Source organism: Crocodylus porosus, unplaced genomic scaffold, assembly GCF_001723895.1.
Source record: "Crocodylus porosus isolate Cpor-Errol unplaced genomic scaffold, CroPor_comp1, whole genome shotgun sequence".
NCBI lineage: Eukaryota > Metazoa > Chordata > Crocodylia > Crocodylidae > Crocodylus > Crocodylus porosus.
In genome coordinates this window covers 19,589,192-19,601,518 of record NW_017728921.1, presented here as the reverse complement: position 1 = coordinate 19,601,518, position 12,327 = coordinate 19,589,192, and the positions used below count along the sequence as shown (strand labels likewise).

The 12,327-nt window shown below is 41.2% G+C and overlaps 1 long non-coding RNA gene across 1 annotated transcript in view; it reads right to left on the bottom strand.

Annotated features, from left to right (window-relative positions):
• Nucleotides 1-9,933: 9,933 nt before the first annotated feature.
• The window catches only part of LOC109312894, a 15,222-nt gene continuing 12,828 nt past the window's right edge, over nucleotides 9,934-12,327 (bottom strand). Inside the window, exon 3 of the long non-coding RNA XR_002101928.1 lies at nucleotides 9,934-9,945. This is a non-coding gene — a long non-coding RNA (uncharacterized LOC109312894). The remainder of the gene's footprint in view (nucleotides 9,946-12,327) is intronic.

Below are 12,327 nucleotides of genomic sequence, written 5' to 3'. Positions count from 1 at the left end.
ATGGCTGAGTATCCTCTGAGATCTGCTTTATGTCAGCCTAGTAGAGTTACTCCTGATTTACACTGGTTTGTACCAGAGAAAACAAGTATGTTGTTATTAGCAGGGATCTATTTTGTAGCCGTATTCATCTGAGAAAAAGAGATGCACAAAGCTCTTGCATCAGAGGCATTATTGTTTATTAGAGAAACTAAACAGTAGCAAAATAATCCCTCTCTCTTTGCAAGCTTTCAGGCACATACACCCTTCTTCAGGCTGAGGAAAATTCAAAGATTGTAAAAGTCCTCCTAGGTAGAAAAGAAACTCAATTTTGCACAGGGGAAGTAGAGGGTGGAAGTTCATTCCCCTGGATATCCAAGAGTCTTTTTTGTGAGAGTGTTGTTCTATGATATGCAGATTAGGCTGTCTTCTTGCCTGGAGCTTTCCAATGTCAGAGACAGACGGGGAGGTGAAGAAATCCTTCTTTCTTGGGTAGCAATGAAGTTTACTTTTCCAGATGGCTAAAATATTACATCTTCCATGTTTCAGGGATCTAATTGTTATCAGCAGAGACTCAAGTCTTGGTTTTCAGGTCCCAGTGTTTTTGCAGAGGTAATATATTTGACTAAGGGTCCAAGCATGACTAATTCCTTTGGTATGAGCTGTTAGACCATTAATCCTGATGATCTCATTGAGCATTAATGTGATTTCATAAGCCATGATAGGAAAAGAAAAACAATGAGAAGAGTTAACTACTCTAACCTCTGTGTGTAAAAGCAAAGACAAGTCTTAGAAGTCCTCCTTCCCCACATTCAAGACCCTAGAGTATTGTAAGCCTGACAGCTTTGCGGCTGTTGGCCATATCCTCCCTTCAGAAATATGTGAGATGGTCAAAGGGTACTTCTTGGCTTAACATATACTTCCTTTCACTCACAGTAGCATAAATTAGATCATGCAGCAAATATCCTATATGTGCACCCATACCTTTAGGGAGGTTTGCTGTATTAGAATCTGGCCTTTATTGTGCTTTTTCAGCTCTTTCTGTGTGCAGCTGCCATTGTGTTAGCAATAATGGCCATTGCTTACACCTGTTGAGTCCTTTTCTGTACAGGACCTGAGTTGTCATATTTCCCTTGTTTTAAGAAACAGGATTTATGAAGTAAACAAGTCAGCAGTGCAGCTGAAGGGGTTTGGGTGCCATTTCTCAAAGATGTGTTCTGTTGCACATAAAGTTTAAGAAATGTTTTGAGATTAGCCAGTGAGGTCTGGGGCAAACAGGTCTTAAATGAAAGGAAGTAGAGAGAGATGACAAACTGGTGCTGGGCACAGCCCATACCCAGCGGCGGGAAGATCGCTGCTGCCACTGACCCCAGGCAGCAGCACGTGACTCCTGTCATCCCACGTGTAGATCGGGGGCATGCACCCCCGGGAGGACTCCAGTACAGCCCCCGCAGCCCTCTTGGCATATATTCACACTCACCCTGGTCATCCCGCATCATGTTAGGCAAGGTGATCCCTTTGGGCTGGTGAAAAACCAACACAAAGTAATCATTAAGCAGATTGTCTTTTTCCTGGGTATCGGTAGTCAGCTGTCCCAGCTGGTTCAGCAGGGGCCCAATGTTGCCCTTGTTTTTTCTTTTGACTCCCCACATATCTGAAGAAGGACTTTTTATTGTCCCTGAATTGTATAGCCAGTTGGAGTTCAGTGGCAGCCTTGGCTTTTCTGGTTCACTCCCTGCAGGTGCAGACCAGTGCAAAACATTCCTCCTTAGTGGAGAAATTCCTCCTTCTGTCTTCCATAAGCCTCTCTTTTTAGACATAAGAGGTCCATGAGTTCCCTGTTGAGCCAAGGGGGGTGTTGAGTCCTTTTACCGCATTTCCTATGAGTTGGGATGGACTCCCCTTGTGCTTCTAGGATCGCTTCCTTAAGGAGCAACCACTCATTATAAACTCCTGAGCTTATGAAAGTCAGCTTTCCTAGAGCCGAGGACTACTGCATTGCTGACTTGCCAGCTTTGCGATGGATAATGAAAGTGATCAACTCATGGTCACTATCACCCAGCTTCCCTTCGATTCTTATGTCACTGATTAGATCATCCCCTTATTACCAAGCCTACATTCCCCTTCCCCTCCCCTCATCCCCACTCATTGACTGCCTCAATTTGCATTTTCACTGTTTGGCTTTCTCCCATGCATATTGGCCTCTGATTTCTTTTCTATTGCATTCAGGAAGAGCACAGACCGACTGCAGATGTTTCCTCAGCCTGATGAAGGGTGTTTGTACCAGAAAGCTTGCAAAGAAGAATTTTTACAACATTTTTATTTTGTTGGTCTAATAAAAGATATCAGATTTACCCCAAAAACTTTGTCCTCCTGCAAACTAGAGAACTTCACTGAAACATTGGTTCAATTTGCTCTTAACCCTGGCTTTTGCATCTTGAAAAGACTCACTGCTGCTCTCTGCTGGAGATCCAGGCAAAGCTGCCACTGGATTTTGGAATGCATCCCCTCACATTTTTTGCTACTTGGGCACAGCTAAAAGCATGATTTTCTTGTCACAAATGAAAACGAGCAACTAAAGGATATCACTTTCAAGGGCCTATTGTGAGGCTCTTCCAAAATGAAGCTTCTTTTCCCTCCTGGTTTTATTATGCCTCCCTGTTTAGCTCAAAAGAACTGTTATTTGTGAAGGCAGCAGCATCTAGCATACAAGCATTTTCCTGATGAAATGAAGTAAACTGCAGATTGGGCATAACTAATTAGAACCTCCATAAAATAACATCTATTTCCACAGATGGGAAGCTGCTTCCCCTTTTTATTGCTGCTTCAGTTAATTAGTTATCTCAGAGGTTGCATCTACATTACTGGCATTGTGAAATACCCTTTTGTTAACTACTTTTCATATACTTTTATGAAGTCGGCCACTGAAACGTGCTCATTTATCTTTATGGTGTCAGGCTTAGAGGCTTGCTGAGAGCTGGATGCCAGATGCCAGGATTATAAAATAATGTTTGGCTTGTCTAGTGCTTGGAAGGAAGACAGAAGGTGAACGGACGCAATAGGATTGTCCCAAGCTACAGTACTTGGGGACTCAATCTTGACAACTTCTGCAGAGATTTCCAATCTGTTTGCTTCATGCTGGGCAAAAAATATCTGTTCCTTTATCAGTTTCCCACATAAGTACCTCTGCTCTGTCTGTGCTATAGCATAAGAATGGAATGGCCACCCAGAACTCCTCAAAACCCTACTCTGCAGTGCTTCAAAAAACCTGTCAGTTTAAGAAAGCCAGGGTAGCAAGCAGAGGAGAAAGGCTGTTATTTACTTGACTTGTACAATTCAACAATGTTAAATGTGAGCTTCCATTATGTCAATGAAGTCATCCTGCAGCAAAGGACTCAAACTTGTAGCTGGGGGCTTTGTTTTGCCTTCCCTGACTGACATATTTGCTCACTGGTTACAGTATATAAAAATGGCATGCTTGAGTTGCACCATTCTGAGTATGTCTACACGTGTGCCGGACTGTGCGGTTGTTACCAGCATTACTGCACAGTCCTATCACCACACGGTTATTTTTAACTGCTACTGCACAGTAGCATCACCATCATGGTTTGTGCCTGATGATGCTACATCGCTGTCGCAACAATGTACAGCAATGTAGCATCTTGTGTAGATGCACCCTATGTCTTAGAATAGGCAGGGAACATATCTATGTGAGCCTATGCAGTGCCTGGCTCTCTTCTCCCCACATTAATTTTCTTACAAATGTTTTTGTCTTGAATGCCCCAATAAGATGTTCTTCTTCGGGGGGAAGTTGTTATGGAACTTCTTGATTCCAGTTATGGAGAACAAGTGGGAAAGATCAGAAATGATGACCAAGGACAACAGCTTTTTGGCTGAATATTCGCAAGCCGTCTGCAAAACACTTCTTAGCAGTGAGGAGGCTGAGAAATTGGTAGTTATTTAAGATTTCTACAGGTAACCAAGCATTTCACCTTTGAACAGAGGGGAGTTTTGTCACTGACATCCATGAGGTCAGGATTTCACCAAATCTTTAATGAACAAGAGGATGCCACAACCTGCAGGAAAAGAGGAGGAGTAATAGTATGAAGAGCAGCCAGTTGCATTTTTCTGGGGCTGTCAGTTGACTTTAGGAAGAGTCTAAGCTTTACCTTAAGATTTGAAATCATTTCTAATTTCCCTCAAGTATTGTCCCTTTTCCTTTTTCTCCTTGGATTTGTTGCAGTAGGCTCAGATTCTTGTGTATCTCTTTAGTTCTGAGCACATGCACTTATAAATGTGCTAGCTATAATAGTCTTCAGAAGCACAGATTCTGTTGTGTACAGAGTCATAGCCATTTCCTTTTACTGCCAGTCACTGATCCCTTGATCTCTCACTCTTAGTGACTGCTGAAGCACTTAGTTTTGATACAGTCTTGGAAGGACATGAGTTTTATTTATTTCTGAAATAGCCAATAGCACTCAAACCAGCTATTCCTGTATGTTTCCACCCAGGAATTATATGAATTCTCCAAGCTGTTGTTCCCAAACTAAAGCTTTCCATGTAGCAGCATGAGGTTTTTACTAGGTTTTTACTGCCCAGCATTTAGACTCAACAAGGACATGGGTGTCATCAATAATAATTGACCACTTTCATTATTGCATGGCAATATTTACAAAATCAATGGTCCATCTGAATTCTGAGACAAGGAGTGTTTGGGTTTTTTAAAAAACTATTGTAGGGCACATGTCTACTGTAAACAAGTACATAAAACATTGGAGGAAGAGAAAATAGCCGTCTGGTGCAACATACTTCCCTATTTTTAATTTATTTGAATTTCGTTCCAGCTTTCTTTTTCTTGAGACTTCTCAAATTCCTTCTTCCTGAACTAATTTGAGATATCTTGTTTGAACACCGTACATCAATTGCTTTCCTTGGTAGTTTAATTTCTGTATTTGTTTATATAAGCCTCATTATATAAGGCATTATTATTAATCATGTTTGTTTTGGTGGGCATGACTGGGACTCTAGTGCATCCTCTACAAACAGGGGAGCAGGTATTAATTTGCCCTGCTTCCCACATACAACAAATTAGGTTTTGTTGATGTAAAGCAGTTTGTGGGATCAGGGCCTTATTCACTATTGCCAGTGCTCATGACTTCTTTTGTTTTTAAATTATGAGTCTGGTGATTGTTTCAGTATGTTTCTTAAAACACAGCCTATGTATGCAATTGAGAGACTGCAGGAGAAATTTCTCTCTGTTGGCGGAGGGGTGTTTTTGTTTTATTTTATTTTTTGTTGACTGTCTTTAAGTAAGTTTCTAGTCCTTGGGGTTATGGAGAAGAAATTGGAACCATTAGCAAGTTCATGTACCTTAAAGGTTCAGAAATCAAAAAACCACAAATGAGACTGTAACATTCATTATTTTGAGAATGTAAGATTCAAAAGAACAAATAATCTTTGAATGCTTGAGGTTGAGCAACACTGCTTATTTCCCAAATTATTTTTGTGAAAATGTCTTGGTCTGCAGTGAGTTATCATTATTAAATATATGGTTAAAATGAGACATACTGGTATATGTTGAAATTTTAGCCCCTCAGAAACCAAAAAAGCTGAGATTTTATCCATTAGTCTTGATCTTCACACTTGTTCTTTTTTATACTTTTTAATCAAGAAGCCTTTAATTGGATGCAACTATAACATATTTACCTCTAAAGTTTCTTTACTTTGCTTGAGGGCTATAATGTTTGTGGTTTTCCTATGAATAAGTATAAGGTCAGAGTTCTAACTACATTCTTGTTGCCTGATTGAAGACCCACTTTGGAGCTCCTTGAAGTCACATGGGGTTTTCCCTTGATGTCATTGAAGTCTGAGCCTGTTCCTGAGTGTGTTTAACTTTTATGTGATAATTGGGTCTGCTGTGTGACTGCGTGCAATTGTAAATTAAAACATTTAGCCTTTTACAAATATCTGGTCATATTTTAAATGTCCTCTTCTTACAGCCAATCATGCCCATTCAGTCTTCTGGATGAAATGAAATGGGACAGAAGAGGGAATGTAGTTAAACAAAATTTAAATGGTGATTGAAATGTTTTCTTCTGTTCAACCAATTCTGTCAATTAATACACAGTTGACTCAAATGCCTGAAGATAATCACTTGGGAGAAATGCTGAACTGGGTTGACTGATTGGGCCAGCTTCCACAGTTGCTACCTTCTGACTTTAAATGAGACAAACAATGAAAATATTCCATTTACTGTAGACTGATAGAGAATTTGTACAGATGCTAGTATTTTCCATCCTGGCAGCATACTCAGTCTAGGTAAGTAATTTTACCAGTATTTGGGGGAGAGGAAGTTTTCCTGGCCAGAAAGAAAAGAAGAAAGGGCAAAGAAAAAAATCTCATCATGGTTCAAAAATAAAACTCAGAAATTAAAGAACGCAGCACAATAGTTTGGGGGAGAATAAAGCCCAAATATGCAAATCTTTTGATTTTCTGCACCAGTGAGTTTCTATTGGCCCTGTGGTTGATGCTTGATAAAAGTATACATTGGAATGCAACTATTATACATTCAAAATGTCACATTCAGAGACATTACTTTGAAAGACAAAGGGTAATTTATTGAGAAAAGGGTGTCATTTAGGTGGAAGAAATTGAAGAGAGAGAGAGACAGTTTCTGCAAAACTGCCAGAAGAAGAGACTATACTGGATCATCTGATAGTCAGAAAACAGCTTAAAATTTCCGAGGCTGCCCTTGAGGGATAAGAAAGCAGAAGCAAAGGACAAAAAAAGGAGATACAGAAGTTTTCCTTAAATGCAGGAACAATAGAGAACTGAAAAAGTATGGTGAAAAAATGTGTCTTTCTACTCAATGATAACCAAGAAAAGATAAAAATGTAATTTGTAAAAAGCTGTTAAATTGCCACCAAAATTGTAAGTGAGATGGAGAAATTACAGGGGGAAAAAATCTTACCTGTCTTTCTCATAACAACCCTTGAAAATGAAATAGACAATGAACAGAGCAGAAGAGAAATTTATCTGAGACAGTAAAAACAAGGAGTAAAAGAATCTGATGTTGTTTGTATAACAGGTGCTGATCAAGTCAGAAAGCTTTACCCAGGATTCTTCACATCCTGCAGAATAAAAATGTTTGTGAACATTTTATCTCCAAAAAATGTAAATCTGCAAATCCATATCTTTTTTTTTGTTTGTTTGATTCTGAGTAATATATACATAGCAGTCTGTGGAAGAAGTGGCATTTCCATATAAATAGACTAACCTGCACCATGCTCAGAGGTGGGCAAGGGGCTTGAGCATTAGGCAGTTCAATTGTTATTCATTGTCAGCCCTTTCAGAAGCAACTTTCCTGCAACTTTTAAGGCAGGCAGAGTATTGAGCGACAAACTTCAGAGCAAGTAGAGTATGCAAGCTAGAGAAAGAAAATCTAATAATTTCTACCAGAGACAGTTTAAAGCTGCAGTATCTCCTAATGCAGGGAAAACTGCTGTTGTAGTCAACAGCTTTGACTGCACGTGAAGCAAGCTGGGCTACTTGAAAATACCATATATGAAGTCTTTAAATGGCCATAGTACCCTGGTTACATCTCAGGTCAGCCAGTAACATGTGCAAGTGATAGGAGAAGCAAAAGAAAGATCAGCAGGAGACCCAGGCAGTGGAAGTAGTGCTAAAGAAAAAAAAGAGGCACGAAAAGGTGTTCAGAAAGAGAGACTGGATGCAGCACTAGCAGCTGTATAATAAAGGCCTTATCCTCACTGACATAAAGGTGCACTTGTTTTTTAACAGAGAAAGTAGACTTGCCCCAGGTATCTTGCTGTGCACTTCTAAGTAGAGCCACGGCACCTGCAGTGTTTGCCTTGGGATAGCTAGGTAAGATCAGTATCATACCCCTTGCCAATGGTTGACCTTGCCTGGTTCACCTCACAGTAAAGTGCCTTGTCTTTCCTATGTTTCTACTGTAAAACATTTAATGCATGTTATATTTATCTCACAGCTACAACACACCTTTTCTGGCAGTAAATATATAACAAAAAGACATGTCTAGGCAGCACAACGCAGTGCCGTGCAGAGACAGCAGAGCTAGCTCAGTTACTGGGAGCAGCAGAGCCAAATCAGTGTGGTGCTTTCCCTAGGCCAGCATACTCTACTTCCATGGGACTAATTAGCCCAGCCAGAGTACAGTGCTAATCTGGCTGTGCTGATTCTGATATCCAAAGCAATTGGGAATGAAGACAAAACCTAATAGAGAAAGTCCTGTGCTGAGCAAAAACCTTAGGGAAGGTACTCACTAGGCCCAACCCCCAGGCTGCTGCACCTGCTTTCTAACCCACTTTTCTGGCTTTGCTTTCAAGTTTGAACTTCTCACTGGCAAGGTCCTGAACAACTTGAGCCATGCCTCCCTCCTTTCATTTCCTGCTGATTCCCTCCTTGACTCCTACGCCATCCTGGTTTGCGTATATATCTGTATCTCCTGATTTATGTTTTGTATTCCACTTCTGGTTTCATACCTTTTTCCACGCTGTCCCTTCTGTCCAAAGGGAGCTGCTCTCAAGCCCCACCTTAATATAACCTGCTTACTGCTCTACTGCAAGTGTCAACTGTATTCTCTTTGAATTAGGCTGAAAGCCTTTTGTCTTGTGAATATGCTTGTACAGGTTGTGTAAACTGATGGCACTCAGTAAGTTATGTATTTACAATTTGCTTTTACAACATGTACAGTGTGCCTATCATTATCTGTAGGTATTGTGTACAGAAATATAAACAGCTCAAGTGATGCATTGCTAAGCACCCACCTGCTTTCAGACTGTTTGGGCCCCAACCATCTCCTTTGGCAAAGACTTAGTATCGTCATATCCCATTTCTTGGACAATCTCTTCAGTGATGGGATTGCAGATGTGAAACAGAATAAAGAGGCCTTTTAATGCTGCATGATGGCAACTATATTGCTACAGTACTTGGATATTTAGTCTAGATTACTGCAATATGTTTGGGGTTATGCATGAAGGCCATCCAGAAATTGCCGCTGATTCAGGTGGCTAGTTGCCCATTTGCTCAGTGAAGCATGTAGTGCGGCACATTTTTTCATTGCTTCCCATTTGTTTATAAATACAGAGCTATGAGACTTGGCTCTCTGGAAGAACGCATCTCTCCTTTTGCAATAGCTAAGAGGCTTGAGCTGATATGATTTGAATGTAGGGAGATCTGGCAGGGAGCTTTCTTATTAAGAAGCCCCAAATCTCATTTCTCCTTTGATTTAGCAGGTTCCAACTTACTAGCAACTGTAATATGTCCTAATAGTCATCCCTAGAGCCAGCCTTTTGGGAAGAGAATGGATGGAGTACAACTAAGGGGAATCCCTCTTCTGTATAAATACCTGGAAAAGTAAAAGTTCATGATGCAGATGTATACATTGTACCACAAAATACATATTCAGAGCACTGGATGGGTAAACTTCCTGTTGAAGTCAATATAAATCCTTTAGTCAATGGTACATTAGCAATATTAATTAAAAAATCTAAAATAACAAGTAATAATAGATGTTTAAGTGCTATTTGAAATGCATATAACATACTCCCTCAGCTACTAGAGAAAACATCATTGCCAGAGCTAGATGTTGAACTCTGGAATATTTCCTTGCTTCACTGTTCAGATTTATGAAATATGAGATTTGTTCTAATGCAAACAAATCACTAAGACCAATCAAGCTTCAATTTCTCAAGGACAGGGATCATTGTATTTATGTAAAATCAAATTTTTAGACATTAAGGCTGCTCTAAAAATCCAATTTTTTTGCATGACGCTGGTTGATCAGGCATTTCTGTCAAATCCCCAGAATAAAAGTCTTCTGGTAAATGAGATGTTGCAATTTATATTAAGAAAATCATGGAAATGAGCTATTTCATAGAGATTTTTAGTATGGGACATGCTTCGTATACGCATATCAAGAAATAAATTCTGACTGCATTATCATGGTTTACCAAATTCTGACAATCCATGCTGTTGGCTAATATATTGCAAGGTAAAGGATATTTCTCTTTGGATGAGTGAGTCTGTTTTTAAGCTCTGTGTAATTAAATAGGTAGGGAAAAATATTTCTGATACTTCTGTTCCATATTTTATATGGGGTAGATCAAGTTGTAGAAAACCCTCTCACCCACTTATTAATGCAGAATAGTAAGCTTTTTTTCTTGAAAATATGGAAGTTTAAGCTGTCAATTTTGGCAGCATTCAGCCTTTCTTTAAAGAAACAAAAATAAAGAATAAGGGGGGAAAAAACTTTCTGGATGTAAATGTACTCTTCCATCAGCAAACCAAGTATACTTGGTGCTGTTTCATCTTAAAGAACCCTGCAGACTGACAGCTCAAACGTGTAGCCTGCTGTTACAGCTTTGCAAACAGCACCCGAATGAAATTAACAAGTCTCCCACTTTTCAGAACCATTTAGAAAGCGGCAAAGCTTGTAGGTCAGCTTCTAGTTTAATCTTAGATTTGACTCATAGGTCTGCTACTGGCAAGGACATTTTAATTTATATTTGTGCCAGTGTAGAACCAAATATATTAGAACAAGTGAGAATTGGGAATACAACAATCAAAGAAAATGAAAAACCAGAAACAAGGCACCGTCATCTAGAACCAAACAAGCAGAATGCAAAGAAATGCCTGTAGATGCTCACAGTTGAATTTAAATGCCATTGGGAAAATAAATCCACACCTGGAAAAGTAGGACAACTGCTGTTCCTTTCCAGACCTTAAGGCCTCAAGCCTGAATAGCCTGTAAACAGTCCCTTGCTTGTTGTGTGTTAGAAAAGGTCAGGTCCTAGAAATACTGTATACAGGAAGAGGCAGCAATTTTGGGATGCAGTCTGGGTGACGGGGGAAGTATATGGAAGTGTTTGTTTTTGTATTTATCTACTTCTGTTTTATAGATTTAGATCTCTAGCAAGGAAAGTTTGGTAAATGATTTAAAGCTGTATCAGGGAAGATCACTGCATCTTGGCCTTTGGCAAAATAGTTATGTATCCTAGCTCCTGAATCTTTTTTTTTTTTCCTGACAGAAAGAACATTTAAATGAAAAGACAGTAAATGAGAGTGCTGCATTTTTTCAATATTTGAGGCTGGGTTTGGAAAATGAGCGATGTACTTATTAATAAAATCCTTTAAGAGGTTTTCTTTTTTCTTAAGAGAACGTAAATGTTTTGGAGCCTTTTTGATGAGCTACAACTGGCTTCTTGGTGGAAACCATGTACTTCAGATGCTCAGCTCTTCCTGCTGGAATTGCTTGTATTGTAGAGCAGAAAAGATACAGCAGGGCATTCATTTTGAATTCTTGTTTGCCAACATTTATTGCCTGTTTGCCACGATCTGAGTGATGTTTGAAAGGTTTTACTGAAAATGTAGTGGAGGCACCAAGCTATTTATCAAGGCATTGTCTAGTGCAGCAGTTCCCAAACTGTCACAGATCGCGCACCATCAATTTAAAATTATTCAACCTTAAGTACCACCTGCAAATTTTTGTCATATACACTAATTATAATAAATCTGTTAACTTGTACCACTGACAGGTTGCCTGCATACCGCTGGTGGTACCTGTACCCAAAGCTTACCCGAGCAGGTTTTGGGGTCCAGGGCAAATCAGCCTGTGCGGGGCTCCTTTAACACCCCGCAGGGCCTGTGGGACCCCCCTCAAAAGCAGAGCATGGTCTTGGGTCTCCCCCACGCCCAAGGAGGGGGAGTCTCCGTGCTTCTCGCGGGGCACAGGGGGAGCCACCAGCACCAGGCCCTGCAGGAGGGGCTGTGGCCGCTCTGCTCAGCTCCACGGGGCCCGGGGCGGTCGCCCCGATTCGCCATGCCCTAGGGGCAGCCCTGCCTGTACCACAGATTAGGAACCGCTGGCGTAGCGGTTAAAGCAGAGCTTGGGAGGCAAGAGACTCGAGTTCTTGCTCTGCTGGCAACTGTAGTCGGGCCTTACGCTAGTAAAATCAAGAGGCTTTCTGTCTTCAGCAGGAGCAAGATCAGGCCTGGTGTCACTTCCAGCAAGTGGCTCCACCTGCCTGGGGCTCAGCTTTCCCCTCTGTAAAATGGGAGCCGGCGGGCACGGAAGCAACCCGACAAACGCTGCTCTGGACCGGTTCCTTCGCGCTTCTCCGCGGCTTGGAGAGATGAACAGATCGTCGGCCCAAGGGCCCGAGCTTGCGGGCGGCAGAGGGGCTCGCTCCGTGCAGGTGGCAGGGCCGAGGCCGCACGGCCCCAAGTCAATCTCTCTCTCAAGCACGGCGGCTTGGACGCGGCCGGCGGACGAAGCGGCTGCCCCACGCGGGGCCCGCTGCTGGGCCCAGC